Source organism: Nomascus leucogenys, chromosome 8 (genome assembly GCF_006542625.1).
Source record: "Nomascus leucogenys isolate Asia chromosome 8, Asia_NLE_v1, whole genome shotgun sequence".
NCBI lineage: Eukaryota > Metazoa > Chordata > Mammalia > Primates > Hylobatidae > Nomascus > Nomascus leucogenys.
Genome location: NC_044388.1, coordinates 107460923 through 107486839, shown reverse-complemented (window position 1 = coordinate 107486839; position 25917 = coordinate 107460923). Strand labels below are relative to the sequence as shown.

General features: G+C 47.7%; 1 long non-coding RNA gene across 1 annotated transcript in view; it reads right to left on the bottom strand.

Annotated features, from left to right (window-relative positions):
- LOC115836291 overlaps nt 1-25917 on the bottom strand; it is a 47718-nt gene that overhangs the window by 7795 nt on the left and 14006 nt on the right. Inside the window, exon 2 of the long non-coding RNA XR_004031238.1 lies at nt 6468-6565. This is a non-coding gene — a long non-coding RNA (uncharacterized LOC115836291). The remainder of the gene's footprint in view (nt 1-6467; nt 6566-25917) is intronic.

Below are 25917 nucleotides of genomic sequence, written 5' to 3'. Positions count from 1 at the left end.
CTGTAGTCCCAGCTACTCGGGAGGCTGAGGCAGGAGAATGGCGTGAACCCGGGAGGCGGAGCTTGCAGTGAGCTGAGATCGTGCCACTGCACTCCAGCCTGGGCAACAGAGCGAGACTCCATCTCAAAAAAAAAAAAAAAAAATCTGCAGTAAAAACTGTAACAGAAATAAAAATAAAATCTGGCAAGGAACTAAAACATATTTCTTCATCAATCACATGTATCAGTGGAAAGCCAGCAGAAAGCAAGGCTGAATTTGAACAAAGTATTCAGGGTCAACGGATGTTACAGATGTTTTTAGCCTGTCTCTGCTTATGGCAGAAAGACCATACTTCTTATTTATTTATTTATTTATTTGAGACGGAGTCTTTCTCTGTCACCCAGGCTAGAGTGTAGTGGTGCGATCTCAGCTCACTGCAACCTCTGCCTCCCGGGTTAAAGCTATTCTCCTGTCTCAGCCTCCCAAGTAGCTGGGATTACAGATGCCCACCACCACACCTGGCTAATTTTTTTATTTTTAGTAGAGACGAGGTTTCACTGTGTTGGCCAGGCTGGTCTCGAACTCCTGACCTAAGGTGATCCACCCACCTCAGCCTCCCAAAGTGCTGAGATTACAGGTGTGAGCCACCACGTCCAGCCCAATTTTTGTATTTTTTGTAGAGATGGGGCTTTGCCATGTCACCCAGGCTGGTCTCAAACTCTTGGGCTCAAGCAATTCTCCCACCTCGGCCTCCCAAGGTGCTGGGATTACAGGCATGAGCCACCATGCCTGGCCTAGTTTTTAAATTTATTTTTATTTTTAGTTTTTTTAGGGATGGGTTCTTATTACAGTAGTAGCTAGTCAGGCATGAGCACAGCAGGAGAGGGCCCCCCCCAACCAGGAATGTCTGCAACCATCATGTGATGGTCAAGCGGTTGTTAACTGTCTCTCTAACATAATAATTGTTCAAAAACTAATGTGGGTGCCAGGCACCGTGTCTCAGCACCAGGCAGCAGAGAAAGCAGTCTCCCAATAAACAGGAACACCTGAAACTGGGGATCAGCAGCTTCCTGATAAGATCTCAGGAGCTGGGCAAGAGCATGTGCATTAAGAGGCAAAATGGTAGAGCTTAGCTGGTATATGAACTTCTAGGGGCATTTGACTGGTAAGGGAAGAATGCCTCAAGTGAACACATGCACAGCTCCAGGAAACACACTGTGCATGCCCACCTCCCAAGTGCTGGCAGCCACTGCGCATGCGGACAGCCCACCCCCAGGGAAGAATCAGGGGAGAAGGGACACAAGACCCCGGAAGCATGCCAACATATAAAACCCCAAGTCAAAAGGCCAAACTGCTTACTTGATCTCTCAAGTCACCCACTTGGCCCTTTTCCAAGTGTACTTTACTTCATTTCATTCTTGCTCTAAAGCTTTTTTTCTTTTTTCTTTTTTTTTTTTTTGAGATGGAGTCTCACTCCATCAGCAGGCTGGAGTGCAGTGGTGCGATCTCGGCTCACTGCAATCTCCGCTTCCTGCAGTTCAAGCAATTCTCCTGCGTCAGCCTCCCGAGTAGCTGGGATTACAGGCGCGTGCCACCATGCCCAGCTAATTTTTCTATTTTCAGTAGAGACGGGGTTTCACCATGTTGGTCAGGCTGGTCTCGATCTGGTGACCTCGTGATCCACCCGCCTCGGCCTCCCAAAGTGCTGGGATTACAGGCGTGAGCCACCATGCCCGGCTTTTTTTTTTTTTTTTTTGAGATGGAGTTTTGCTCTTGTCACCAGGCTGGAGTGCAATGGCGCTATCTCGGCTCACTGCAGCCTCCACCTCCCAGGTTCAAGCGGTTCTCATGCCTCAGCCTCCCAATTAGCTGGGATTACAGATGCCCGCTACCATGCCTGGCTAATTTTTGTATTTTTAGTAGAGATGGGGTTTCACCATGTTGGCCAGGCTGGTCTGGAACTCCTGACCTCAGGTGATCTACCCGCCTTGGCCTCCCAAAGTCAAGGGATTACAGGCGTGAGCCACCATGCCAGGCCTCTTTTAGAGCTTTATATAAAATCATAAAATTATTTGTTTCAAGACCAGCCTGGCCAACATGGCAAAACCCCATCTCTACTAAAAATACAAAAAATTAGCCGGGCACAGTGTTGCATGCCTGTAATCCCAGCTACTTGGGAGGCTGAGTTAGGGGAATTGCTTGAACCCGGGAGGCAGAGGTTACAGTGAGCCGACATAGCACCACTGCATTCCAGCCTGGGTGCCAGAGTGAGACTCTGTCTCAAAAAATAAACATTAAAAAAATTAAACATTAAAAATAAATAAGTAAATAAAATAATAAAATTATTTGTGATGAAATGATGCAACGTTTGGGGTTTGTTTTAAAATAATGTGGGAGCCAGACACTGTGACTCATGCTAGAAATCCCAACTCCTTGGGGGCCAGGATTTTGAGGACAGTCTAGGCAACATAGTGAGACCCCTGTCTTTAAAAGTATATATAAATAAATAAAATAATGTGGAAGTCAGGGAATAGACGAGGCAGCTTGGCTGAGGATTGATGGGGTTGGGTGTTGGATTACATGGAGGTTCATTATACTACTCTGTCTACTTTTGAATATGTTCAAAAGTGACTTAATGCAGAGTTAGTAAGAAGAAAGTTAAGAAGCCAAATGTAGGGCCGGGTGCGGTGGCTCACGCCTGTAATCCCAGCACTTTGGGAGGCCGAGGCAGGCGGATCATGAGGTCAGGAGATCGAGACCATCCTGGCTAACACGGTGAAACCCTGTCTCTACTAAAAATACAAAAAAATTAGCCGGGCGTGGTGGCGTGCACCTGTAGTCCCAGCTACTCGGGAGGCTGAGGCAGGAGAATGGTGTGAAGCCAGGAGGCGGAGCTTGCAGTGAGCCGAGATTGCGCCACTGCACTCCAGCCTGGGCGACAGAGCAAGACTCTGTCTTAAAAAAAAAAAAAAAAAAAAAAAAAAAAAAAACAAAGAAGCCAAATGTAACCAAGAACTTTTGTGTAATTGGTAGATAGGATTGAAAAAATATGCTATCATGATTTGCTGGACATGGCAAAGGATTTTTTTTTTTTTTTATGAGACGGAGTTTTTGCTCTTTCACTCAGGCTGGAGGGAGTGGCGCGATCTCAGCTCACTGCAACCTCTGCCCCACCGGGTTCAAGCGATTCTCTTCCCTCAGCCTCTCAAGTAGCTGAGATTACAGTTGTGCGCCACCACGCCCGGCTAATTTTTGTATTTTTAGTAGAGACAGGGTTTCACCATGTTAGCCAGGCTGGTCCCGAACTCTTGATCTCGTGTGATCCACCCTCCTCAGCATCCCAAAGTGCTAAGATTACAGGCGTGAGCCACCGCGCCTGGCCAGGATGCTCTTATTTCTTTCTTTTCTTTTCTTTTCTTTTTCTTTTTTTTTTTTTTTGAGACAGAGTTTCACTTGTGTTGCCCAGGCTGGAGTGCAATGGCACGATCTTGGCTTACCACAACCTCTGCCTCCCGGGTTCAAGTGATTCTCCTGCCTCAGCCTCCCGAGTAGCTGGGATTACACGCATGCACTACCACACCCGGCTAATTTTGTATTTTTAGTAGAGACAGGGTTTTGCCATGTTGGTCAGGCTGGTCTTGAACTCCTGACCTCAGGTGATCCACCCGCCTCAGCCTCCCAAAGTGCTGAGATTACAGGTGTGAGCCACCGTGCCTGGCCGCTCTTCTTTCTTTCCTCTCTCTCTCTCTCTTTTTTTTTTTTTTTTTTTTTTTGAGACAGAGCCTTGCTCTGTCACCGCAGTTGGAGTGCAGTGGTGCAATCTTGGCTCACTGCAACCTCTGCCTCCTGGGTTCAAGCGATTCTCCTGCTTCAGCCTCCCGAGTAGCTGGGATTACAGGCACCCACCACTGTGCCCAGCTAATTTTTGTATTTTTAGTAGAGACAAGGTTTCACCATCTTGGCCAGGCTGGTCTTGAACTCCTGACCTCGTGATCTACCCGCCTTGGCCTCCCAAAGCGCTGGGATTACAGGCATGAGCCACCACGCCCAGCCTCTTCTTTCTTTTATAAAGCATTCTTTCCAGCTGTCACAGACATAGGGCCAAATGAATAGCTCTTGGGAAGTATTAAATCAAGGTGTATATGTGGGGTTTTTTTGTTTGTTTGTTTTTGAGACGGAGTTTCACTCTTGTTGCCTAGGCTGGAATGCAATGGCATGATCTCGGCTCACCGCAACCTCTGCCTCCCTAGTTCAAGCAATTTTTCTGCCTCATCCTCCTGAGTAGCTGGGATTACAGGCATGAGCCACCACACCTCGCTAATTTTGTATTTTTAGTAGAGACGGGGTTTCTCCATGTTGGTCAGGCTGGTCTTGAACTTCCGACCTCAGGTGATCCGCCCACCTTGGCCTCCCAAAGTGCTGGGATTACAGGCGTGAGCCACTGCGCCCTGCCATAATTTTTGTGTTTTTAGTAGAGATGGGGTTCCACCATGTTGGCCAGGCTGGTCTGGAACTCCTGACCTCAAGTGATCCACCGACCTCAGCCTCCCAAAGTGCTGCTATTACAGGCGTGAGCCACTGTGCCTGGCCCATTTTGTTTTTTGAGACAGGGTCTCACTCTGTTGCCCAGGCTGGAGTGCAGTGGTCTGATCATGGCTTACTGCAGCCTCGACCTCCCAGTTTCAAGTGATCCTCCCACCTCAGCCTCTCAAGTAGCTTAGACTATAGGTATGTGCAACCATGCCTGGCTAACTTTATTTATTTTTTATTTTTTATTTTTTTGAGACGGAGTCTCGCTCTGTCGCCCAGGCTGGAATGCAGTGGAGCTATCTAGGCTCACTGCAAGCTCCGCCTCCTGGGTTCACGCCATTCTCCTGCCTCAGGCTCCCGAGCAGCTGGGACGACAGGCGCCTGCCACCACACTCGGCTAATTTTTTGTATTTTTAGTAGAGATGGGGTTTCACCGTGTTAGCCAGGATGGTCTCGGTCTCCTGACCTCGTGATCCGCCCGGCCTGGCTAACTTTAAAATTTTTGTAGAGACAGGGTCTCTCCATGCTGCCCAGGCTGGTCTCAAACGACATCTGAAAGTGCTGGGATTATAGGTGTCAGCCACAGTGCTCAGCCATATCAATTTATTTTATCCCACCCTTTCAAGTGTATTTTCTTGTGGGTTGTACAATATACGAACCTAACATGGCCAAAGGTTTCCTCCAAGACCTGCCCCAGAAAGGGCAGGAGTCCCCAGGGTGGACTGTTAGAGGCAGAACCACTGCTAGGAAATGGCTCCCTGGGCTGGTCAGGTTGCCTGATCTTTCCCCATCAGTGGCTCAAGCTTCTCAAGTGTGAAGGCTTTGGGGCACCTGTCCAAAGACCAACTTCTATCCATAGCTGGGGCCAGTGCTGCCTCTCACGCCACACTTTGGGCCATTAAGCTGTAACTGAGTCCAAAGCTTGTACAGATTGCCACATGATGGCCAGTAAATCAGGAGACAAGGTGTTGGGGCAAGGAAAGTGACTTGATTTGGAGAGCCAGCAAACCAAGAGGATGGCAGACTGGTGTTCTAAAGAACCAGCTTAAGTTAACATCAATTTCTAGGCTCTTTTTCTGTTAGTAGAAGGGAGGAGAGGGAAGAGGTTGAGGTCACAAGGTAACCAATGACCACAGACATCTGAATGGCAATGAAGGGCTAGAGGGGTGTTGTGAAACTTCTTTGTCCTTTGGTCATGTCATAGTGCGCATATGCTTTTTTTTTTTTTTTTTTTTTTTTTTTTGCGACAAGGTCTCGCACTGTTGCCCAGGCTGGAGTGCAATGGCGTGACACGATCTCGGCTCAGCTTCAGCCTCCCCTATAGCTGGGACCACAGGTGCATGCCATCACACTCAGCTAATTATTTTATTTTATTTTATTTTATTTATTTTTTTGAGACAGAGTCTTGCTCTGTCACTAGGCTGGAGTGCAGCGGTGCAATCTCGGCTCACTGCAAGCTCCGCCTCCCGGGTTCAAGTGATTCTCCTGCCTCAGCTTCCCGAGTAGCTGGGTTTACAGGTGCCCACCGCCATGCCTGGCTAATTTTTGTATTTTTAGTAGAGATGGGGTTTCACCATGTTGGCCAGGATGGCCTCCATCTCTTCACCTCATGATCCACCCACCTCAGTCTCCCAAAGTGCTGGGATTACAGGCGTGAATCACTGCGCCTGGCAATTTTTTAATGTTTTATAGAGACAGAGTCTCCCTGTGTTGCCAAGGGTGGTCTCCAACCCCTGGGCTCAAGCAATCCTCCTGCTGATATAGGAGTTAAAAAGAAATTATTTAGGCAGTTAGTGAGGGTACAGGAAGTAAGGTTTTTATTTTAATAATAAAGCAGCCCCCAACTAATTTCTTTTCTAACAAAAAGCAGCCTGAAAAATCAAGCTGCAAGCATAGATAAGCAAGCTGGAAACTTGCAGAGGCGAATGCCGGCAGCCGCGCCCATAGAGAAGGGATACCTGGAAGCCAGGCAGAGTCAACATGGAGTCTTTCTCTTCCCTTTTCTTTGTTGCCACGTGTGCAGGTGTCATGGCACCCGGCCAGGCAGAAACTCCATCTGCATGATAAAAGATTAGGGTGGCATGGTCAGCCTCTTCAACCTCCAGGTAAATGACATACTTTGTCCAATGAATCCTCTGGGCCCTACGTAAATCAGACACCACCTCTTCAAGCCCCTCTGTAAAACCAACCGCATGCCACCATGAACGGAACCCCCTCCCTTTGCACGGGGGAGCTTTTCTTTTGCTTCTTTCACCTATTAAACTTTCTGCTCTCTCTTTTTTTTTCTTTCTTGAGACAGTGTCTGTTGCCCAGGCTGGAGTGCAATGGCACGATCTCAGCTCACTGCAACCTCCGCCTCCCGGGTTCAAGCTATTCTCCTGCTTCAGCCTCCTGAGTAGCTGGGATTACAGGCGCATGCCACCGTGCCTGGCTAATTTTTTGTATTTTTAGTAGAAACGGGGCTTCGCCATGTTAGCCAGGCTGGTCTCGAACTCTTGACCTCAGGTGATCTGCCTGTCTTGGCCTCCCAAAGTGCTGGGATTACTGGCGTGAGCCACCGCACCCAGCCCAAACTTTCTGACTCCTCGTGCGTCTGCGTCTGCGTCTTCATTTTCCTTAGGTCAAGACAATGATCCTTGGGTATTTCCCCAAACGATGCCACTTCACTGCCTCTGACTGCCAAAGTGCTAGGATTACAGACACACATGAGTCACCCATGCCAGCTTATGTACATTTGTAACATAGCATTGTTACTTATGTGTACAACCTCCTCATCTTCTGTGGGGGAAGGGAGGGAGGATTAGTTTTAGGGAGGGACTATTATCATCCTTGCTTCAAAGTTAAACTATAAAATAAATTTCTCCCATAATAAGTTTGGCCTACATGCAGAGACAGGCAAAAGCAGTTAACCTAAAAGATATCACCACCATGGCCGGTAGGGTGCCGGGGGAGGGGAGGGAAGTTACGAGCAAAATGGAGAAGGGAGTTAGTCATGCCAGGGCGCCTTCTCACTGCTACAGGTGCGGACATCAGCAACCACCTGGTGGGTCTGCACCAAAGCCCAGGTGGCGGCTAACTGGCTGGTTTTCCCTGTTTCCACCCATGCCTTTGGCATAGCCACACAAACCATAATCTCCGGCCCCAAACCAAGAATCAGGACGACTCAGCAGAAAAAGTCCATCATGCGGTTAAAAGTTCAGCCTCTGCAGAAACAACACAAGGATGCCTGCTCTGGCCACTTCTATCAACAGTGCACTGGAAGTTCTCTCCAGAACAATTAGGCAAGAAAAGGAAGTAAAAGGCATCCACATTGGGAAGGAAGTAAAACTATCTCTATTTGCGGATGACATGAGCTCATTTTTTTTTTTCTTTTTTTTTTTGAGATGGAGTTTCACTCTTATTGCCCAGGCTGGAGTGCAATGGTGTGACCTTTGCTCACTGCAACTTCTGCCTCCCGGGTTCAAGCGATTCTCCTGCCTCAGCCTCCCAAGTAGCTGGAATTACAGGCATGCGCCACCACACCCAGCTAATTTTGTATTTTTAGTAGAGATGAGGTTTCACTATGTTGGTCAGGCTGGTCTCAAACTCCTGACTTCAGGTGATCCACCCACCTTGGCCTCCCAAAGTGCTGGGATTACAGGTGTGAGCCACCACACTTGGCCTTTTTTTTGAGATGGAGTCATCCAGGCTGGAGTGCAGTGGCGCTATCTCCGCTCACTGCAGCCTCCACCTCCCAAGTTCAAACAATTCTCCTGCCTCAGCCTCCCGAGTAGCTGGGATTACAGGCGTCCACCACCACGCCCGGTTAATTTTTGTATTTTTAGTAGAGATGGGGTTTCACCATGTTGGCCAGGTTGATCTTGAACTCCTGACCTTGTGATCCACCTGCGTCAGCCTCCCAAAGTTCTGGGATTACAGGCATGAGCCCCCACCCCTAGCCTGGTTTTGTTTGTTTGTTTTTGAGACGGAGTGCAATGGCACTATCTTGGCTCACTGCAACCTCCGCCTCCCAGGTTCAAGTGATTCTCCTGCCTCAGCCTCCCAGGTATCTGGGACTACAGGTAATTTTTGTATTTTTAGTAGAGATGGGGTGTCCCCATGTTGGCCAGGCTATTCTCGAACGCCTGGCCTCGAGTGATCTACCCACCTCAGCCTCCCAAAGTGTTAGGATTACAGGCGTGAGCCACCGCACCCAACCAACTTTCTTCTTACTAACTCTCCATTATGTCAATTTTGAACATATTAAAAAGTAGTCAACCTGGCCAGGCACAGTGGCTCATGCCTATAATCCCAGCACTTTGAGAGGCTGAGGCGGGCAGATCACTAAATCTATCCTAAATTCACACGGAATCCATCCTAAATTCATATGGAATTTAAAGGAATCTAGAAGAGCCAAAAATGATCTTGAAAAAGAATAATAAAGTTGGATGATTTAGACTTCCAGATTTCAAAATGTACTACAAAGCTACAGTAATCAAAGCAGGTGATAGTGACATAAGGCTAGACGCATAGACAATGGAATAAAAATGAGAACCCAGAAACAAGCCCAGACCTCTGTGGTCAAGTGCTTTTCAACAAAGGTGCCAAGACCATTTAATGGGAGAAAGAAGCCTCTTCAATAAGTGGTCTTAGCTAAACAGGGTATCCCCATGCGGAAGAATGAAGTTGGATCCTTATCTTACACCACATACAAAAATTTACTCAAAATGGATTGAACGCCAAAACTTAAGAGGCAAAAAACTATAAAACTCTTAGAAGAAAATACATGGGAGGCTGGGTAAGGTGGCTCATGCCTGTAACCCCAGCACTTTGGGAGGCCTAGGTGAGTGGATCACTTGAGGTCAGGAGTTTGAGACCAGCCTGACCAATATGGTGAAACCCCGTCTCTACTAAAAATACAAAATTACCCGGGCATGGTGGTGTGTGCCTGTAATCCCAGTTACTCAGGAGGCTAAGGCAGGAGAATCACTTGAACTGGGGAGGCGGAGGTTGCAGTGAGCCAAGATCTGGCCACTGCACTCCAGCCCGGGCGACACAGTGAGACTCCATCTCAAAAAAAACCAAAAAACTATATATCTATATCTATATCTGGGAAAATTTGCATGAGCTTGGCTTTGGTTTTTTTTTTTTTTTTTTTTTTTAAACAGAATCTCGCTCTGTCGCTCAGGCTAGAGAGCAGTGGCGCTATCTTGGCTCACTACAAGCTCTGCCTCCCGGGTTCACGCCATTCTCCTGCCTTAGCCTCCCAAGTAGCTGGTACTACAGGCGCCCGCCACCACGCCCTGCTAATTTTTTGTATTTTTTTTTTTTTAGTAGAGACGGGGTTTCACCGTGTTAGCCAGGATGGTCTTGATCTCCTGACCTCATGATCCACCCGCCTCGGCCTCCCAACGTGCTGGGATTACAGGCATGAGCCACCGTGCCCGGCCATTTGGTGTTGGTTTTTTAAACAACACCAAAAGCACAGGCAACAAAAGAAAAAATGGATAAATCATACTTCATTAAAATTAAAGACTTCTATGCATCAAAGGACACTATGAAGGATGAAAAAATCCACAGAATAGAAGAAAACATTTGCAAATCACATATTGATGAGGGTTTTATTTCCAGATTATATAAATAACCCCTATAATTCAATTTTTTTTTTTTTTTTTTCTTGAGACAGAGTCTCACTCTGTCGCCAGGCTGGAGTGCAGTAGCACGATCTCGGCTCACTGCAACATCTGCCTCCAGGGTTGAAGCGATTCCCCTGCCTCAGTCTCCTGAGTAGCTGGGACTACAGGCGTGTACCACCACGCCCGGCTAATTTTTTGTATTTTAATAGAGACAAGGTTTCACCATGTTGGCCAGGATGGTCTTGATCTCCAGACCTCATGATCTGCCCGCCTCGTTCTCCCAAAGCGTTGGGATGACGGACATGAGCCATTGCGCCCGGCCTTTTTTTTTTTTTTTTTTTTAAGACGGAGTCTTGCTCTGTCACCCAGGCTGGAGTGCAGTGGCATGATCTTGGCTCACTGCAACCTCTGCCTCCCAGGTTCGAGCGATTCTCCTGCTTTAACCTCCTGAGTAGCTGGGATTACAGGCGCATGCCACCACACCTGGCTAATTTTTGTATTTTTAGTAGAGACGGAGTTTCACCATGTTGGCCAGGCTGGTCTCAAATCCTGGCCTCAAATGGTCTGCCTGCCTTGGTCTTCCAAAGTGTGGGGATTACAGGCGACAATTCAATTTTAAAATGAGCAAAGGGGGCTGAAACAGGAGGATCGCTTGAGCCTGGGAGGTTGAGGCTGCAGTGAGCCGAGATCGCATCACTGCACTCCAGGCTGGGTGACAGAATGAGACCTTGTCCCAAACAAAGCAAAACCACGATGAAACACAACTTCATACCCACTAATTTTTATTAGAGCCGGCTCTAATAAAAAAAAAAAGGGAAGTAACAAGTGTTGGCAAGAACGTGGAGAAATGGCTGGTGGGAATACAAATGGTGTCTCTACTTTGGAAATTGGTTTGGCTATTCCGCAGAAAGTTCAACACAGAGTTACCATATGACGCAGCAATTCCATCCCTAGGTCTATGCCCACAGGATCGAAAGCAGGGACTCAAACAGGAACCTGTACGCCAACAGTCATAGCGAGGTTATTCACAACAGCCAAAAGGTGGGAACAACCGAAACTTCCGTCAACAGAGGAGTGGACAAGCACGACATGGTACAGTCCCGCACCACAGTGTTTCGGTTTATGATGGGCCGCACGTGTGACTGTGGTCCCACGCGATTATAATGGAGCTGAAAAATTCCTATCGCCCAGTCTATCGTAGCTGTACGACAACGTGCTACTCACGTGTTTGTGGTGATGCTGGTGTAAAAGAACAGCAGGCGCATACGATTATGTACAGAACCTAGTATTTTTTATTATTTCTTTTTGAGACAGTGTCTGGCTCTATTGCCCAGGCTGGAGTGCAGTGGCGTAATCTCAGCTCACTGCAACCTCCACCTCCCGGGTTCAAGCAATTCTCTTGCCTCAGCCTCCGGAGTAGCTGGGATTACAGGCATACGCCACCATGCCCAGCTAATTCTTGTACTTTTTTAGTAGGGATGGAATTTCTCCATGTTGGCCAGGCTGGTCTTGAACTCCCGACCTCAGGTGATCCACCCAGCTCAGCTTCCCAAAGTGCTGGGATTACAGGCGAGAGCCACTACACCCAGCCTTGTTTTGTTTTTTTTTTGAGACAGAGTCTTGCTCTGTCACCCAGGAGTGCAGTGGTGCAATCTCAGCTCACCGCAACCTCCGCCTCCTGGTCTCAGGCGATCCTCCCACCTCAGCCTCCCAAGTAGCTGGGACTACAGGTGCAAACCCCCACACCCACCTAACTTTTTGTATTTTTTGGTAGAGACGGGGTCTTGCCATGTCACCCAGGCTGGTGTTGAACTCCTGGGCTCAAGTGATCTGCCCACCTTGGCCTCCCAAAATGCTGGGATGACAGGCATGAGCCACCAAGCCCACTGGCATTGTTATCACAGATCTCAGCTTCATGCATGTTATTGCCCCTGAAAACCTTCTAGGTGGTCAAGATGTGGAGGTGGACAACAGTGATACTGATGATTCTATCCTTGTGTAGGCCTAGGCTCATGTGTGTGCTAATGTCTTTGTTTTGTTTTGTTTAAATAAGAGACAGGGTCTCACTGTGTTGCCCAGACTGGGTTCAGGTCATCCTCTTGCCTCAGCCTCCCATAGGTGGGACTGCAGGCATATCTTACTTCACCTGGCTTGTGTCTCAGTTTTTAACAAAAAGTTTTAAAAGTAAAAAAAAATAGGCCAGGTGTGGTGGCTCATGCCTGTAATCCCAGCAATTTAGGAGGTTGAGGTGGTCGGATCACAAGGTTGGGAGATTGAGATCATCCTGGCCAACATGGTGAAATCCCGTCTCTAATAAAAATACAAAACTTAGCTGGGTGTGGTGGCGCGTGCCTGTAATCCCAGCTACTCAGGAGGCTGAGGCAGGAGAACCACTTGAACCTGGGAGTTGGAGGTTGCAGTGAGCCGAGATCACGCCACTGCACTCCAGCCTGGTGACAGAGCGAGACTCTGTCTCAAAATAAATAAATAAATAAGTAAATAAAAAAATAAAAGTAAAAAAATAAAAAATAAGAAATTTTAAAAATAGAAAAAAGGTTATAGAATAAGGATATAAAGAAAATATTTTTGTATAGCTATGCAATGTATTTGCATTATAAGCTAAGCATTATTGTAAGAGTGAAAAAGTTTAAAAAAGTTTATAAACATTTTAAAAGTTACATTAAGGGTTAATTTATTATTGAAAAAGACTTTTTTTAAAAAAAGTTTTTAAAATTTTTCACAGAGACGAGGTCTTTTTTTTTTTTTTTTTTTTTTTTTTGAGACGGAGTCTCGCTTTTCACCAGGCTGGAGTGCAGTGGGCGATCTCGCTCACTGCAGGCTCCCCACCCGGGTTCACGCCATTCCTGCCCAGCCTCCCGCGTAGCTGGACTACAGCGCCCCACCCGCCCGCTAGTTTTTTGTATTTTAGTAGAGACGGTTTCACGTGTTAGCCAGGATGGTCTCGATCTCCTGACCTCGTGATCCGCCCGCCTCGGCCTCCCAAAGTGCTGGGATTACAGGCGTGAGCCACCGCGCCCCGCCGAGACGAGGTCTTACTATGTTGCCCAGGCTGGTCTCAAAGCAATCCTCCAATCTTAGCTTTCCAAAGTCCTGGGATTACAGGCATGAGCCACCATGCCCGGCCAAGAATTTTTTTTTTTTTTTTTTTTGAGGCAGGATCTTGCTCTGTGGACCAGGCTGGAGTGCAGTGGCACGATCATGGCTCATTGCAGCCTCGACCTCCTAGGGTCAAGCAGTTTTCCCTCCTCCTGGGCCTCCTAAAGTGCTGGGATTACAGACCTGAGCCACCATGCGCAGCCAGCCACTGTTTATTATCAGCGGCAGTACACAGCTCTTCTCTCCCAAGGCTGGGGTATCCAAGAACAGGCTTCCCTCATAGCCAAGCTTCAGGGCCACCCCAGCGCCAGGATAACCACGTTCTGCAGGGGAGAAATCAGGACGTCCCCAGCCACAGTGATGCCAGCCTCTGACCAGCTCTTTCAGGCTAGGGGTGAAGCAGTCGATGAGGGCCAGCCCTGTCCCTGGCCCGAGTCATAGGGTGTTTCCTGGGCCTTTCCATGAAAGGCTCCACCGTGGCTGGGTGCAGTGGCTCACGCCTGTAATCCCAGCACTTTGGGAGGCCGGGGCGGGCAGATCACGAGGTCAGGAGATCGAGATCATCGTGGCTAACACGGTGAAACCCCGTCTCTACTAAAAATACAAAAAAATTAGCTGGGCGTGGTGGCGGGCGCCTGTAGTCCCAGCTACTCCAGATCGTGCCACTGCACTCCAGCCTGAGTGACAGAGCGAGACTCCATCTAAAAAAAAAAAAAAAAAAAGAAAAAAAGAAAGGCTCCACCGTGACCCAAGCTTTCTCCATGCTCTGGGCTCAGGGATGGGGTGATGCTGTGTCAATCAGGTCTCCGAGGCTGCTCTTGGTGTGGCTCACGGCCTCATGGCTACACGGAGCGGAAGAGGGATTGAGCCGCAGAGAGATTAGAAGGTGGGAAATGGAGCCCACAACGAAAGACTGAGCCCACGGACTGGGGATCGCCGGGTAGAATCGCAACATCTCCCCCAGGGCGGAAGGAGAGCAGGAACACCCCAAACGGAACAGCCATAGCCGGGCCATCGTCCTCAGACTTCTTGCATCTCCCTGCAAGCGCCGGCCTTCCTGCCTCTCAGCCTTGCCCTCGCAGCTCCCTCTGCCGGCCACACTCTTCCTCCCTCTTTTCTGGCCAAGTCCCGCTCAGGTCTGGGGACTCTGCTTCACTGTCACTGCCCCAGGGAAGCCCTCCTTGGCGACCGTCGCTCCACACGCTCTCATAGCGCCATGGGCTTCTCCTTCCGAGCCCCACTGCCATGGCTATGACCTGGCGAAGTGGCCATTTATATGTTTCAACATGAGTCTCCTCGGCTAGACCGTGAGCTTGTTGGGGCAGGGAAGAGGTCTGTCCTGTCCATGGCTGATTTCCAGCTGGGTGCTCAGTGCGCAGTTCCTGTTTGCTGAGTGCAGGAAGGACCTCAGCCCTTTCCCCAGGGACCCGGGAATCCATGAGCTGCGGTCCTGGTTTGGGTCCATTGCTACTTGTCCCCTTTCCATCCCGTCCCTTCTGGGGAGGGGCTGCCTGTGCCATCAGGGGCTTTTGCATCTTTTCCTGGGGAGGGGAAGGTGCCACCCCTAGCAGCCTGGCACCCCCAGGCTGGAAGAGCAGAAAGCCTCAGATTCCAGGAGGAGCAGGTGATGCCAGAAAGGCCACACAGCCTCAGGGATGTAGACCGTGACTCAGCCCTCGAGCCTGGGCTTGGGCTCAGGGCTCAGGCTTCCTACCTGAATGCAGCACACCCCGCACATGGGGTTGTCTCACCCAGAAAGTAAACCTGAGTCTGATCAAGCCTCTAGAGCTGCACTGTCCCATCCAGAAGCTGCTAGCTAATTAATTCTAATTAATAACAACTAAAATTGAGGACTCACTTCCTCTATCACACTAGTCACCTTTTTGTTGTGTGTATGTGAGACAGGGTCTTGCTCTGTTGCCCAGGCTGCAATGCAGTGGTGCAATTTTGGCTCACTGCAGCCTCAAACTCCCAGGCCTCAAGTGATGCTCCCACCTCAGCCTCCTGAGTAGCTGGGGCTACAGGTGTGCACCACCACGCCTGGCTTATTTTAAAAGTTTTTATAAAGATGGGTGTGGCGGGGTCTCCCTATGTTGCCCAGGCTAGTCTCCATCTCCTGGGCTCAAACACTCCTCCCTCCTCGGCCTCCAAAACCTCTGGGATTACAGACACGAACCAGTGTGCCCGGCCCCCTCCCATTTTCCAGGGAGCCTGCTGCCACCCAGCCTCCCTGGAGCTTGCTGTGCTGTTCGGGAGCAGGTGAAGAGGCCAAGAGGGTTGGGGGATGAGGGAGGCAGAGGGGCAGGTGCGAGGGGTTTGGGAGGGTTGAGAAAGGGGAAAGGAGAGCAAGGGCTGTGGGGGAGAGGACACCGAGTATGGCTGTTTGACCCGCAGTGCCCCCCGCCCCACCCGTCTGTAAGTCTCCAGCAAACGCACCCTTTCTTTCCACAGCCCTGGGAGTTGATGTGTCTGGAAGGCTCCATCTGAGGTTGGCCAGAAGGTGGCGGCCATAGGGTCTGGCTTTGTTCCAGTTTCAGAAATCTGGGGCCTTCACACCACCCCAAGGTCCTGGAGGGTTGGCTGCCTGGGTTCCTTTGACGTTCCCAGCCCCACAGGCAGAGCCAGCAGATGGGAGTTCAGCAAATATCTGTTAAGTGAATTGATAAGATCCACCTGGGCCCAGTGTAGGGGGCTCCAGGAAGCCTGGAAAGGTCACGGGCAGACAGTGAGGGTGGGAGGGGAATGGCAGAGGCTGGGCGTTCTAGAGCCTGGACTCCACTCTTCCCTTTGCTTCTGGAACAGGCATATCTGGGTTTCTTTCTTTCTTTTTTTTTTTTTTGAGATGGAGTCTCGCCCTGTTGCCCAGGCTGGAGTGCAATGGCATGATCTCAGCCCACTGCAACCTCCACCTCCCAGGTTCAATCAATTCTCCCGCCTCAGCCTCCCAAGTAGCTGGGACTACAGGTGCACACCACCATGCCTGGCTAATTTTTTGTATTTTTTTTTTTTTTGAGACGGAGACATGCTCTGTCGCCCAGGCTGGAGTGCAGTGGCATGCTCTCTGCACCACTGCAAGCTCCGCCTCCCGGGTTCACGCCATTCTCCCGCCTCAGCCTCCCGAGTAGCTGGGACTACAGGCATCCACCACCACACCCAGCTAATTTTATTTTTGTATTTTTAGTAGAGACAGGGTTTCACCATGTTAGCCAGGATGGTCTCGATCTCCTGACCTCGTGATCCGCCTGCCTTGGCCTCCCAAAGTGCTGGGATTACTAGGCCACTGCGCACGGCCTAGCATGTCTGGGTTTCTTGTCCTCTCCTCTGAGATGAACAGCAGAACCCATCTTTCCACATCACTAAAGACTCCCTGCCGCTGCCCCCATGATTTGAGTCTGGCCTTTAGCACGTGGCTTTTGTTTCCTCCCTTTGCCTTGGTGCCCAGGAAGCTCTGCCTCCGATCTGCCACGCCTCCCCCCACGCCCGCTCTCAAGGCAGAGGCACATAGACGGAGCGTCTTTAGTGGACACGTTGCCTCCTTCACTCACCTTCAAATGGAGCGGGTTGAGCCCTGTGTGTACCAGGCACCATGCTGGGCACAGTGAACGCACTTCATGTGCTCAGGCAGAACCCGCACAGACAATGCCGTGAAAGAGAAGGAAGCATCCCACACACAAGTTCCCATGACAGGGAGACCAGAGGGGCCATCACCAGGAAGGGGTGTCTCAGCAGAAGCCTGGAGAATATGCTGAGTCAGCCAGGCTTGGAGGAGCCTTGCCTTGGCAGCCAGGACGCTGCCAGGAGCCTCACGTTTCCTGGAAAGCTGGAGACCAGAATGTCCATGAACCTCGTCCCTCTGTGGCGCTAAGGCCACCTGAATGTCTCAATGGAAAGGCATCATAGGTCCAAGGTGACACAGTGGCCAGGGGGCTTTCAAGCTGTGGCCCCAATGTGCTGTGAGGGTGACCACCTACATTTGCATTTATTTCCAACAGGTACCTCATAGCCTATGGAATGTTCCAGAAACGAGGCTGGCATATGTGTGAAGTTAGCCCAGCAGAGACAACCAGCAGGTGAGTTCATCCATCCATCCATCCACTCTTTTTTTGAGACAGAGTCTTGCTGCGTCACCAGGCTGGAGTGCAATGGCATAATCTCGGCTCACTGCAAATTCTGCCTCTTGGGTTCAAGCGATTCTCCTGCCTCAGCCTCCTGAGTAGCTGGGATTACAGGCATGTGCCACCACCTGGTTAATTTTTGTATTTTCATTAGAGATGGGGTTTCACCATGTTCATCAGGCTGCTCTCGAACTCCAGACCTCAAGTGATCCGCCCGCCTCGGCCTCCCAAAGTGCTGGGATTACAGATGTGAGCCACCGTGCCCGGTTCCATCCATCCATTTTATAAATATTTACTGAATGCCAGCTATGTCCCAGGTACTGTTCTGGGCACTGGGGACATAGCAGAGAAGAAATGGACAGCAACCACTGCCTGCACCACGCTGACATTCCGGAAGAGGAAACAGTAAACAGAGACCTAAATAGAGACACCACGTTGGGCAATGTTGGGAATGTGATGGGCGCAGTGGTCAGGGTAGTAGCAGGTGCTCAGGCCTCCTGGAGGGGTGACATTTGAGCTGAGACTTGAGTCAAGACAGGTTTGAGCATTGTACAAATATGGGGGAAGAATAAATATAAAAACCCTTAGATTGATTGGGATTTTGCTTTTTATTTTTTATTTTTTTGAGACGGAGTTTCGCTCTTATTGCCCAGGCTGGAGTGCAATGGCGCGATCTTGGCTCACTGCAACCTCCATCTCCTGGATTCAAGTGATTCTCCTGCCTCAGCCTCCCAAGTGGCTGGGATTACAGGCATGTGCCACCAAGCCCGGCTAATTTTGTATTTTTAGTAGAGACGGGATTTCTCCATGTTGGTCAGGCTGGTCTCGCACTCCTGACCTCAGATGATCTGCCCGCCTTGGCCTCCCCAACGTGCTGGAATTCTAGGCGTGAGCCACTGTGCTCTTTTGGGATTGTGCTTCTTTAAAGTTAATTCTGAGGTTGGGCGCAGTGGCTCATGCCTGTAATCCTAGCACTTTGGGAGGCCAAGGAGGGAAGATTGCTTGAGCCCAGGAGTTGACCAGCCCTGGCAACATAGCGAGATCCCATCTCTACAAAAAATTAAAATATTAGCTGGCCAGGGTGGTGTGCACCTGTGGTCCTAGGTAGTTGAAAGGCTGAGGCAGGAGGATCATCTGAGCCCAGGAGGTTGAGGCTGCAGTGAGCCAAGGTCACACTACTACACTCCAGCCTGGGTGACTGAATGAGACCCTGTCTCTAAGAAAACCCAAAATTAATCTTGAAACTATTTAATGTGTATTGTAGGACAATGGAAATAAATATGTAGGAGAAAAGGGATGCAAATACAAAAGAAACAACTGTGAGTTTTGAATTTTAATTAGAAATATCAACATGGCTGAGTGCAGTGGCTCACGCCTGTTATCCCAGCACTTTGGGAGGCCGAGGCGGGCGGATCATGAGGTCAGGAAATCGAGACCATCCTGGCCAACATGGTGAAACCCTGTCTCTAATAAAAATACAAAAATTAGCCAGGCGCGGTGGCACATGCCTGTAATCCCAGCTACTCGGGAGGCTAAGGCAGGAGAATTGCTTGAACCAGGGAGTCGGAGGTTGCAGTGAGCCAAGATCCTGCCATTGCACTCCAGCCTGGCGACAGAGCAAGACTCTGTCTCGAAAAAAAAAAAAAAAGGATTGTTCCAAGATGGCCGAATATGAACAACTCCAGTCTACAGCTCCCAGCGTGATCGACGCAGAAGATGGGTGATATCTTCATTTCCAACTGAGGTACCCGGTTTATCTCACTGGCACTGGTTGGACAGTGGATGCAGCCCATGGAGTGTCAGCTGAAGCAGGACGGGGCATCGCCTTACCCAGGAAGTGCAAGGGGTCAGGTGATTTCCCTTTCCTAGCCAAGGGAAGCCGTGACAGACAGTACATGGAAAATTGGGACACTCCCACCCTAATACTGCACTTTTCTAATGGTCTTAGCAAACAGCACACTAGGAGATTATATCCTGCGCCTGGCTCAGCTGATCCCACGCCCATGGAGCCTTGCTCACTGCTAGTGCAGCAGTCTGAGATCGAACTGTGAGGCAGCAGCCAGGCTGGGGGAGGGGCAACCGCCATTGCCGAGGCTTGACTAGGTAAACAAAGTGGCCAGGAAGCTCGAACTGGGTGGAGCCCACCGCAGCTCAACAAGGCCTGTCTGCCTCTGTAGACTCCACCTCTGGGGACAGGGCATAGCTGAACAAAAGGCAGCAGAAACTTCTGCAGACTTAAATGTCCCTGTCTGACAGCTTTGAAGAGAGCAGTGGTTCTCGCAGCATGGAGTTTGAGCTCTGAGAACGGACAGACTGCCTCCTCAAGTGGGTTCCTGACCCTTGACTAGCCTAACTGGGAGACACCTCCCAGTAGGGGCCGACTGACACCTCGTACAGCCGGGTGCCCCTCTGAGATGAAGTTTTCAGAGGAAGGATCAGGCAGCAACATTTGCTGCTCTGCCATATTTGCTGTTCTGCAGCCTCTGCTGGTGATACCCAGGCAAACAGCATCTGAGTGGACCTCCAGCAAACTCCAACAGACCTGCAGCTGAGGGTCCTGACTGTTAGAAGGAAAACTAACAAACAGAAAGGAATAGCATCAACATCAACAAAAAGGACATCCACACCAAAACCCCATCTGTAGGTCACCAACATCAAAGATCAAAGGTAGATAAAACCACAAAGATGGGGAGAAACCAGAGCAGAAAAGCTGAAAATTCTAAAAACCAGAATGCCTCTTCTCCTCCAAAGGATCGCAGCTCCTTGCCAGCAATGGAACAAAGCTGGACGGGGAATGACTTTGACGAGTTGACAGAAGTAGGCTTCAGAAGGTCGGTAATAACAAACTTCTCTGAGCTAAAGGAGGAGGTTTGAACCCATTGAAAGGAAGCTAAAAACCTTGAAAAAGGATTAGACGAATGGCTAGCTAGAATAAATAGCATAGAGAAGATCTTAAATGACCTGATGGAGCTGAAAACCATGGCACGAGAACTACGTGACGCATGCACAAGCTTCAGTAGCCGATTCGATCAAGTGGAAGAAAGGGTATCAGTGACTGAAGATCACATGAATGAAATGAAGCGAGAAGAGAAGTTTAAAGAAAAAAGAGTAAAAAGAACAAAGCCTCCAAGAAATATGGGACTATGTGAAAACCCCAAATCTACGTTTGATTGGTGTACCTGAAAGTGATGGGGAGAATGGAACCAAGCTGGAAACCACTCCTCAGGATATTATCCAGGAGAACTTCCCCAACCTAGCAAGGCAGGCCAACATTCAAATTCAGGAAATACAGAGAACGCCACAAAGATACTCCCCAAGAAGAATAACCCCAAGACACATAATTGTCAGATTCACCAAGGTTGAACTGAAGGAAAAAACGTTAAGGGCAGCCAGAGAGAAAGGTTGGGTTACCCACAAAGGGAAGCCCATCAGACTAACAGTGGATCTCTCAGCAGACACTCTACAAGCTAGAATAGAGTGGGGGTCAATATTCAACATTCTTAAAGAATTTTCAACCCAGAATTTCATATTCAGCCAAACTAAGCTTCATAAGTGAAGGAGAAATAAAATTCCTTACAGACAAGCAAATGCTGAGAGATTTTGTCACCACCAGGCCTGCCTTACAAGAGCTCCTGAAGAAAGCACTAAACATAGAAAGGAAAAACCGGTACCAGCCAGTGCAAAAACATGCCAAGTTGTAAAGACCCTCGATGCTAGGAAGAAACTGCATCAATTAACGGGCAAAATAACCAGCTAACATCATAATGACAGGATCAGATTCACACATAAGAATATTAACCTTAAATGTAAATGGGCTAAATGCCCCAATTAAAATACACAGACTGGCAAATTGGATAGAGTCAAGACTCGTCAGTGTGCTGTATTCAGGAGACCCATCTCACATGCAAAGACACACATAGGTTCAAAACAAAGGGATGGAGGAAGATCTACCAAGCAAATGGAAAACAAAAAAAGCAGGGGTTGCAATCCTAGTCTCTGACAAAACAGACTTTAAACCAACAAAAATCAAAAGAGACAAAGAAGGCCATTACATAATGGTAAAAGGATCAATTGAACAAGAAGAGCTAACTATCCTAAATATATATGCACACAATACAGGAGCACCCAGATTCATAAAGAAAGTCCTTAGAGACCTACAAAGAGACTTAGATTCCCACACAATAATAATGGGAGACTTTAACACCCCACTGTCAACATTAGACAGATCAACAAGACAGAAGGTTAACAAGGATATCCAGGACTTGAACTCAGCTCTGCACAAAGTGGACCTAATAGACATCTACAGAACTCTCCACCCCAAATCAACAGAATATACATTCTTCTCAGCACCACATCGCACTTATTCCAAAATTGACCACATAGTTGGAAGTAAAGCACTCCTCAGCAAATGTAAAAGAACAGAAATCATAACAAACTGTCTCTCAGGCCACAGTGCAATCAAATTAGAACTCAGGATTAAGAAACTCACTCAAAACCTCACAACTACATGGAAACTGAACAACCTGCTCCCGAATGACTGCTGGGTAAATAACGAAATGAAGGCAGAAATAAAGATGTTCTTTGAAACCAATGAGAACAAAGACACAACATACCAGAATCTCTGGGACACATTTAAAGCAGTGTGCAGATGGAAATTTATAGCACTAAATGCCCACAAGAGAAAGCAGGAAAAATCTAAAATTGACACCCTAACATCACAATTAAAAGAACTAGAGAAGCAAGAGGAAACAAATTCCAAAGCTAGCAGAAGGCAAGAAATAACTAAGATCAGAGCAGGACTGAAGCAGATAGAGACACAAAAAATCCTTCAAAAAATAAATGAATCCAGGAGCTGGTTTTCTGAAAACATCAACAAAATAGATAGACCGCTAGCAAGACTAATGAAGAAGAAAAGAGGCCAGGCCCGGTGGCTCACGCCTGTAATCCTAGCACTTTGGGAGGCCAAGGCGGGCAGATCACGAGGTCAGGAGATTGAGACTATCCTGGTTAACACAGTGAAACCCCGTCTCTACTAAAAATACAAAAAAAAAAAAAAATAGCCGGGTGTGGTGGTGGGCACCTGTAATCCCAGCTACTCGGGAGGCTGAGGCAGGAGAATGGCGTGAACCCGGGAGGCGGGGCTTGCATTGAGCCGAGATCGCACCACTGCACTTCAGCCTGGGTGACGGTGTGAGATGCTGTCTCAAAGAAAAAAAAAAAGAAGAAAAGAGAGAAGAATCAAATAGACACAGTAAAAAATGATAAAGGGGATATCACCACCAATCCCACAGAAATACAAACCACCATCAGAGAATACTATAAACACCTCCATGCAAATAAACCAGAAAATCTAGAAGAAATGGATAAATTCCTGGACACATACACCCTCCCAAGACTAAACCAGGAGAAGTTGAATCCCTGAATAGACCAATAACAGGCTCTGAAATTGAGGCAATAGTTAATAGCCCACCAACCAAAAAAAGTCCAGGACCAGACGGACTCACAACTGAATTCTACCGGAGGTACAAAGAGGAGCTGGTACCATTCCTTCTGAAACTATTCTAATCAATAGAAAAAGAGGGAATCCTCCCTATCTAATTTTATGAGGCCAGCATCATCCTGATACCAAAGCCTGGCAGAGACACAACAAAAAAAGAGAATTTTAGACCAATATCCCTGATGAACATCGATGTGAAAATCCTCAATAAAATACTGACAAACTGAATCCAGCAGCACATCAAAAAGCTTATCCACCACGATCAAGTTGGCTTCATCACTGGGATGCAGGGCTGGTTCAATATACACAAGTCAATAAACGTAACCCATCACATAAACAGAACCAAAGACAAAAACCACATGATTATCTCAATAGATGCAGAAAAGGCCTTCAACAAAATTCAACAGGCCTTCATGCTAAAAACTCTCAATAAACTAGGTATTGATGGGATGTATCTCAAAATAATAAGAGCTATTTATGACAAATCCACAGCCAATATCATACCAAATGGGCAAAAACTGGAAGCATTCCCTTTGAAAACTGGCACAAGACGGCCGGGCGCGGTGGCTCACGCTTGTAATCCCAGCACTTTGGGAGGCTGAGGCAGGTGAATCACAAGGTCAGGAGATCGAGACCACAGTGAAACCCCGTCTCTACTAAAAATATAAAAAATTAGCCGGGCGTGGTGGCGGGCGCCTGTAGGCCCAGCTACTTGGAGAGGCTGAGGCAGGAGAATGGCGTGAACCCGGGAGGCAGAGCTTGCAGTGAGCCGAGATTGCGCCACTGCACTCCAGCCTGGGTGACAGAGTGAGACTCTGTCTCAAAAATAAAAAATAAAAAAAGAAAACTGGCACAAGACAGGGATGCCCTCTCTCACCACTCCTATTCAACATAGTGTTGGAAGTTCTGGCCAGGGCAATCAGGCAAGAGAAAGAAATAAAGGGTATTCAATTAGGAAAAGAGGAAGTCAAATTGTCCCTGTTTGCAGATGACATGATTGTATATTTAGAAAACCCCATTGTCTCAGCCCAAAATCTCCTTAAGCTGATAAGCAACTTCAGCAAAGTCTCAGGATATAAAATCAATGTGCAAAAATCACAAGCATTCCTATACACCAACAGACAAACAAGAGCCAAATCATGAGTGAACTCCCATTCACAATTGCTTCAAAGAGAATAAAATATCTAGGAATCCAACTTACAAGGGATGTGAAGGACCTCAAGGAGAACTGCAAACCACCGCTCAACAAAATAAAAGAGGACACAAACAAATGGAAGAACATTCCATGCTCATGGATAGGAAGAATCAATATCGTGAAAACGGCCTACTGCCCAAGGTAATTTATAGATTTAATGCCATCCCCATTAAGCTACCAATGACTTTCTTCACAGAATTGGAAAAAATGACTTTAAAGTTCATATGAAACCAAAAAAGAGCCCGCATTGCCAAGACAATCCTAAGGAAAAAGAACAAAGCTGGAGGTATCATGCTACCTGACTTCAAACTATACTACAAGTCTACAGTAACCAAAACAGCATGGTACTGGTACCAAAACAGAGATATAGACCAATGGAACAGAACAGAGCCCTCAGAAATAATACCACACATCTACAACCATCTGATCTTTGATAAACCTGACAAAAACAAGAAATGGGGAAAGGATTCCCTATTTAATAAATGGTGCTGGGAAAACTGGCTAGCCATATGTAGAAAGCTGAAACTGGATCCCTTCCTTATACCTTATGCAAAAATTAATTCAAGAAGGATTAAAGACTTAAATGTTAAACCTAAAACCATAAAAACCCTAGAAGAAAACCTAGGCAATACCATTCAGGACATAGGCATGGGCAAGGACTTCATCACTGAAACACCAAAAGCAATGGCAACAAAAGCCAAAATAGACAAATGGGATCTAATTAAACTAAAGAGCTTCTGCACAGCAAAAGAAATTAATATCAGAGTTAACAGGCAACCTACAGAATGGGAGAAAATTTTTGCAATCTACCCATCTGACAAAGGGCTAATATCCAGAATCTACAAAGAACTTAAACAAATTTACAAGAAAAAAATCAAACAACCCCATCAAAAAGTGGATGAAGGATATGAACAGACACTTCTCAAAAGAAGACATTTATGCAGCCAACAGACACATGAAAAATGCTCATCATCACTGGCCATCAGAGAAATGCAAATCAAAACCACAATGAGATACCATCTCACACCAGTTAGAATGGCAATCATTAAAAAGTCAGGAAACAACAGGTGCTGGAGAGGATGTGGAGAAATAGGAACTCTTTTACACTGTTGGTGGGACTGTAAACTAGTTCAACCATTGTGGAAGTCAGTGTGGCGATTCCTCAGGGATCTAGAACTAGAAATACCATTTGACCCAGCCATCCCATTAATGGGTATATACCCAAAGGATTATAAATCATGCTAATATAAAGACACATGCACACGTATGTTTACTGTGGCACTATTCACAATAGCAAAGACTTGGAACCAACCCAAATGTCCATCAATGATAGACTGGATTAAGAAAATGTGGCACATATGCACCATGGAATACTCTGCAGCCATAAAAAATGATGAGTTCATGTCCTTTGTAGGGACATGGATGAAGCTGGAAACCATCATTCTAAGCAAACTATCACAAGGACAGAAAACCAAACACCGCATGTTCTCACTCACAGGTGGGAATTGAACAATGAGAACACTTGGACACAGGGCGGGAAACATCACACACCGGGGCCTGTTGTCATGTGGGGGAAGAGGGGAGGGATAACTTTAGGAGATATACCTAATGTGAATGATGAGTTAATGGGTGCAGCAAACCAACATGCTACATGTATACACATGTAACAAACCTGCATGTTGTGCACACGTACCCTAGAACTTAAAGTATAATTTAAAAAAATAAATAAAAAGTGTTAAAAAAAGAAAGAAATATCAACATTAACTTATGAATTTCAGGGTATCCTTCCTGTCTTTGGCACACTGGAAGAGCTGTGGCGTAGTTTCTCAGGGCTGTGGTAACAAAATGTCACAAACTGGTGGCTTAGAA